At 39.1% G+C, this 7,099-nt stretch overlaps 1 pseudogene across 1 annotated transcript; it reads left to right on the top strand.

The window, feature by feature from the left end:
• Positions 1–640: 640 nt before the first annotated feature.
• Positions 641–1,710, top strand: LOC309706639 (transcription factor HES-1-like; annotated as a pseudogene). Its single transcript, XR_014280870.1, has 2 exons — positions 641–762; positions 889–1,710. The product of XR_014280870.1 is annotated as a transcription factor HES-1-like (transcript).
• Positions 1,711–7,099: the final 5,389 nt, after the last annotated feature.

Raw genomic sequence — 7,099 nt, 5'->3', positions numbered from 1 at the left:
TAGTTCCAAACGCCAGATCTGAATGAGGGTGGGGGAGGTTCAATTTGCCATGTTGCAAGGAGAGCTTAACTTCTGTCTCGCTAGCTTGCCCTGCGCTCAGTGAATCTGCGTTCGACTACTCCGCCTAGGCTGCACTGTGGAGCGCAGATCCACTGAGCGCTCAACACAGACAGCATAGTCAGAAGGAAAGTTGATAAAATAAATTAAAAATTCATTTTGTATTGTTCGATACATATGGGTACCGAACGGTTCAATATCGATACGAGTATCGTTGCACCCCTAATATACACACATATATATATATATATATATATATATAAAATTCCCCCATAGGTGAAAATTCCCCAACGGGATGATAAGCGTGCGCTTAGTCAAAGTTATCGATCCCAGCATCAGGCCTCCCTGGGAGGTCACCACTTTCCCTGATTCACATAGAACTCTGAACCTATCTCTCCCTCTCCCTCCAGTCCTCCAGCTGTTTCCCTGAAACCTATTATCCCCTGGGCATACTGGAGCATGTTGCTGGCTCCACATGCCTTATTGTTTGACAGAGCCCGCTGATTGGTTTAGACTGTGGGAAACCTGAATCAGAGTAAGACTCACACATTCATATGGAGATGCTGTAGTATAAATAGGAGGGATGAAGCCAGCAGAGATCGGTGCTATCTACAGAGACTTCTAGAGCACAGAAATCCAAGCATGGCACCTAAAGTCACTGCAGCAATGACCAGTACCCCAGAGCATCTGACAATGACTCACAAGGTAAGTGGAACATAGAATTTACATAATATTCACAGCATGCCAGTAATCATGAAAGCTTGTGTTCTGTTAAGGCTAACTTCATCCTCCCAAATGATGTTATTAATGACTTTGTTCTTTTTTCTGCAGCTCAGAAAGCCTCTGGTGGAGAAGTTACGCAGAGAGCGAATCAACACCTGCATTGAGCAGCTCAAGTCTCTCCTGGGTCCAGAGTTCCTCAAACAGCAGCCAGACTCCAACCTGGAGAAGGCAGACATCCTGGAGATGACCGTTTGCTTCCTGACACAGCTACAGCTGCAGAACCAGCAGCAGAGAAACCTGCTGAACAGCTTCAGCAAGCTGCAGACAGCTTCTGATGAAAATCTGAGAGAGGATGACCTCTTTCCTCTGAGTTCCACAGTCCAGACAAGCACCACGAAAGACAACAGCGCCCTGTGGAGGCCGTGGTAGAGACTCACATAAAGTAGTCCCTAATACAATGGTTTAAAAGACCATATTGGTCAAAGATTACTGGACTGAATTCCTTGAAATTCTTTGTACTTTTTCTTCTGTAGTTACAGAAGTCTTTACTTTGTGTGCTTAATGTGTAATTTCCTGGTAAATGACACCAGTACTGTTTTTCATGTTAAGAAAGAAAACATCTTGCCATGTATGTTGCATGAATCAAATTGATTGCATCAGCAATGATTATTATTTCTTTATTATTATTATTATTTACATTTTTATGTAGATGTTATTATTACATTGTGATTAGAACCTTTGATCTGTTTTAAGGTCACTTTTTATTTTGTTTAGTCATTTGGCGTTTTGTCTTTCATAAAGACAGCTGTTCCTTTACTCGCTTTGAGTACAGTGTTTCTTGTAGTCATTTACAAGTTATTGCTGTGATGTATCATCACCTGCTGTTTGAAGATTTATACTTTATGCGCCTCACTTTGTCTCATTGAATAAACAAACACTGCCAGATGGAAACGATGTCTCCTGATATCTTTGGGTATTTTTTAAGGGCATTTGATCATTTTTGAGTAGAAGCTGAAGTTTCACTCTGCACGTTTAATCTAACTCTCTGCTTTCAAGACGCTTTATGGTCAACCTTTCAAAGAGAAGAAGCAGTTTCTGATAGGTTACAGCTTTTGGAACTTTTGAATTCATTTTCAGATCTCTTTTACTTATTTGTAGTTTATATTTTTTATTTAAACGAGATACAGTTAACATGACAATTCAAAAGTCTACATCAAGAAACACCATCATTCCTATGGAGTATTATCTATGCAAGGTTTTATGCTTGTACCAAAGAAAAGTTAAGATAAAAAGCTGGTTTACAGTGTTTTGTTTTTTCAAAAAAGCTAAACTTTTGTTGTCCATGTGTCCATGTGAACTGTAGACTCAGGGTCTCGGTCTTAACTGAGAGGTGGGGCCCTCAGTCCGACAGGTGTGGTCTTCTGCTGCTGTAGCTCATTTTTTTTTTCAAGGTTTAACAAAGATGCTCTTCTGCATAACTTGGTAGTTATAATAATTGGTTTCCCCTCCTCTCAGCTCCTCTGAGGAACACAGATTAACACACAAGGGATCTGAGAGGTGCACAGAAGTGAGCTACACAATTTGCAGAAGGGGCAATTTGAGATAGGAGACTTAAAGGTACAGTAGTGGCAGAGGAGAATGTAGCATCTGATGGTATCCTGTAGGATGGCTTTGGAAGTGATGCTACATAAAACAGCGCTCACTTCAAGAAAAATAAGTGATGATAGAGGCAAAAATTAAACAGTGTAAGTTGAAGAACATTGTCCATAGTTTTTGTGGAATGAGTAAGTACAGGAAAGTATTCAAAGGTTAAGGCGATTAGGGACATAAATAGACATGGAAAGAACAAGTGAAGAGCGTGTGTTGACAAAATAGAAGGAGCACTTTGAGGAGCGGATGAATGAAGTAAATGAGAGAAAGAGAGAGGCAGAGAGATGGAGAATAGTTAGTGAAGAGGAAAGTTCAGAGAATTAATAAGGAGGAAATGAAGGCAGCTAAAAAAAGTATGGAGATTGAAAAGCCGGTTGGTCCAGATGACTGGATGCCTGGAGAATGGAGAAGAAGTGTACTGGTACAAATTTTCAAGGACAAAGTGAAAAAAAGGTTAAAACGAAGATTAAACCAAGGTTAAAAGCAAAGGAGAGCAGCAGAGATGATTCATGTGGATTCATTCATGTAGAGAAAGAGCACCGCAGATACAGTATAATGCTTGCTTTGTGAGTGCTGGGGTTGCACTGTCTTTGTGGATCTAGAGAAAGCATATGATAGGGAGCCAAGAGAGGAACTACAAATGAGAAAGTAGTTGTAGCATATATTTGAGGCTGGTGATGGACATTTATGAGGACAGGAAGACAGACATGTAGTATGCAGCAGGTGAGAGAAAAAGGTTCAAGATGGGGATGGGATTACATCAGGGATCAGCTCTGAACCCCTTCTTGTTTGCAGTGGTGATGGACAGGTTGACAGACGAGGTCAGGCAGGAGTCTCCCAAGTGGCCACATGAGAAACTGGGACTGTTTTGGAGGCTCCCACCAATATGTTTATAAAGAGATTAAATTAATATTGAGCAGAGCTGAGTTCATCTTATTGGGGTGGCCCTCCAGAGTCCTATTAGACAAAGTATAAAAGTTTAACTTTTATACTTTGTCTAACTTTACCTTCACACAACCAATATATAAATGCCATGAAATGTGGAGGGACCCATTCGGTAGTTCTGTCAACTGGGCTCCTTCTGTCTTTCAGGTACTGGGGTACTGCATGTCTACTTTTTGGTACTTTTTCTTTTTTTGATAAATAGCAAGCGTATTATTCTGTCAGTATTGAGCAAAATCACTTCCAGCACTTTGTTGAAATAACATGTAAATAGATAGATAGTTACCCTGAGAAGGTATACCTAGTAAAGTATCTGGCGAGAGTATCCACGTGGGCACACCAACTAGTTAAAAATCAGTAGCCACTTTCAGTCTTACAATACTACTATTGTAGTCTGTCAAAAGAACATTTTACTATAAAACCTTTGAGAAATGTCTGTTTTCTGTTTCTGTAATGACTGATGTAATGTCTTTTTATCTTTATGTTGTGCTTTTAAATACAGTGAGCACCCTAAAAAAATGCAAAACTGACATATAACCAGGCTCAAGTGGGTATACATTCTCTGCTTATCTCCTCTCCATCTGTCTGTGCTGTCTGTGTAGGGGCTCAGGTTTCTCATTTCCCTGCCTCTGAGCCCCCCACAGCTCCATGCACAAGGCCGAACGTGCCCCAGTCACACGCCCTCCTCTTTCTCTGCTGCTGGGAGCCACAGCGACACACGGCTTCCCACACTTCTGTATGCAGCCTGCTCAGCAGCACACACAATAGAAGTGTGTCTGCTCTAACAAAGCCTCGGGACCATTCTCAGGCAGGGAAAGCACAGAGGCCCACTTCACAACCATCTGGTTTTGCTATAACTGGCTGCTGAGAAAAAGAGACTGAGAAAATATTAAACATTAAAAATATTAATAATGCTTTTACCTCATTTTGAAAGTTATTTAATATTATTCATTTGAGTTGTCTTTTTTATCATTAGAAATAATTAAAGACAGAAACAGTGGTGCTATTTGAGAATAAAAAGCCACGTATTTAAAAAATGTTGTAGTGAGTATTTGCTGTTGCAGTTGAGATGTTAATAATATGTTAGTAATGAGTTTTATCATCCACACAGCACATTTTACAGTCTTTTTAGTGTCGATTAGATTTGTGTCGTTGAAGTGTCTGTCCTATGTCCCATCATGGTCCATGTGCATAGTCTAAGCTTCACAGAAGGAAACAAAATTTTCCCGTGTCCACTTCAGGAAGAGCATTTTCCCACTGATCTCTCTTATGTATGGCATACAGATAAAGCATCCCACCTGTTCTCTATGACAGCCATTAAATGTGCTCTATTGTCCTGAGCTCTGAGGCCCCTGATTGGCCAGAAAGCAGTGAAAGCGCAAGATGAGCAGCATAAATAAGGAGCAGGCACACAGAAGTAAACAGAGACGTCGTCTGAACCTTTGCAAGCAAGACCAGAACTTCCCACAAGAAAAAACAGACCTCGTCATGGCTCTCTACGCAGATCTCACTCTTCAAGACACCATGAAGGAGCAACTGTTTAGGTGAGCTGAAGTTCTGTTTCTCTATTCCTAGTACGAGCTGTTCACCAGAAATGTACTTTTCACCAAAAGGACAAATATGTTAACATTGTTGTGACTTTTCTTTCAGATGTAAACTTCACATGCTGGAGAAGAAATGCAGCACCGGAGTGGAGAAGCTGAAGGCTCTGATTGCAGAACATCTGCAGAATGGTCTCCCTCTCTCAGACTTACTGGAGAAAACAAAGTCATTGCTCACGTTAAGAAAAGCCCTGCTGACACACAACGGCTACTCCAAATATTCAAGGGACATTTTACGCCTGTTTCCCGATGCAGAGGATGACGTGGCTCCACTGTGCTTTTAAGAACAAAACATGAACTACAAAAAGTCATCGAAACTGGATTCAAACCACCGCATTTTTAATGGCAGTGATGCAAGCTGGATCTCTGTGTTAAAAATCTACTGACTGTTAAAAGATGCATTATTTGCATTACGACAAGGAGACTCTCAAGGGCACCTGCGGCACATTTCAACCATTTTACTGAGTATTTCTTTTTTTAAAAGGAAACATTTATTTTAGCTCATACGATATGATTTCAGTCGAGCTTTAACAGGAGCCTGTGAAAGATAACTGAATTCAGGGTCAAAAGTGGTTGTTGACTGTGCAGAAGATGTGTTTTGCTGCTATTTGTGGGATTTATGTTTCTTGTGGTTGTCAGATTTTTATGTGAAGGCCACAGAAGAAAAATCCAGCCTCGAAACTATGCAACAATTAGTTGTTGTTTGTGTAATTACTATTTTTTTTTCACCAGAATTTTAGCGGTATAATTTTTACATTTTATACCAACAGTAACACTGTGTGATTATATTTTTGCATATGTATTTTGCTGCCTTGTTTCAAGGTATATTTGATAAAATCCTTTAATACAAACCTTTCTTTTGAAAGGAGATTCATCTCTGTTTATGCTGTGTATGCATATTTTGTTTATTCATCAGTTTCGTTTTTATTCATCCAAAGTGGATTTTAATTTGTTTTTATGTTGTTGTTTTTTTTTGCATATTTCAAGAAAATAAATATGTGAAGATCAAATTCTTGTCATGTGACTTTATTTGAATTAATTTGGGAGAATCAAACTATTTAAATATATTGTGTTGATTCAAGAAACTTTATTATAATTTTATTAAATGTATTATATTTTCACACTCCCTTGAGTGGAAATTTTAAACACCATGTTTCATGAGAAAGGCTTGATCAGTGTGAAAAGATGCTAATCGTAGACTATGATAATGTCTGAATTTGATGACATAGAGCAAGGGTTCCAATGGCAGCCCCTGACAACCATTCGTGTGTGACTGACAGGCACATCCAGAAAGGAATGTAGTGCTATGCATTGCCTTTATCCACTTTATTTCATGCTATGATATAGCAGCTTGGAATGAGACAAAAAGAGATTTTCATTCATTTCTTCGATTTTAGCTCCTCTGTCCTGGTCATTATAGCAGACCTCACCTTCTTAGCACTGACAAATATTGTGGTTATCATGGGAAAAAAAACACAAGCCAGCACAACAACTTGTGTGCAGTTTTCTTGTGCAATTCTCAGTAACATGCTGACTCCCTAAATAGACACTCAGTCATCAGAGCACTGGGAGCATCTGATCTACAGTATCATATTTTAACAGGAGGACAGGACTTTAACACTGCTGTTAAGCCATCATTCAAACACTAAATTTGCTTGTGAAAAAGTGCTGCTAATCCCATCAGCATATGCAGTAGCTATATGTCATGCTGTTTTATATAACACCACATTTTAGAATGATGAAATATGGTGTAAGCTATTAGCTCAAAAGAGAAGAGTTTTACCAGCATCTGTCTGTCTGTTCTACGGTCCGTCACATTTTTATGTGAACCTAACAAAAACAGTCATAGTCAAGTGAGAAATAAGCAGTTTTGCCAAAAGATGTTAAAACATTTTTCTCAGTAAACAGCAGGTAAAGTTACCCTGTTGTTTCAGATAACATTGCCTATTAAAAAACACGTTGCTAAACATGCAGAGCAGATTTTCAGTTTTATATAATTTCCATGATTAAATAATCAAAATAAGTCAAGCAAAATGTGTTGTTTTTTCTGATTGCTTTATTGCGCATCACTTGGCTTGAAGAGATACATTCATTTTGAGATGTTTTACCAATAACAGCGCCTTCAT

This window comes from Aulonocara stuartgranti (assembly GCF_965226115.1).
Source record: "Aulonocara stuartgranti genome assembly, chromosome: 5".
NCBI lineage: Eukaryota > Metazoa > Chordata > Actinopteri > Cichliformes > Cichlidae > Aulonocara > Aulonocara stuartgranti.
Note: the sequence above shows the minus strand (reverse complement) of the source record. Positions and strands in the feature narration are given on the sequence as shown.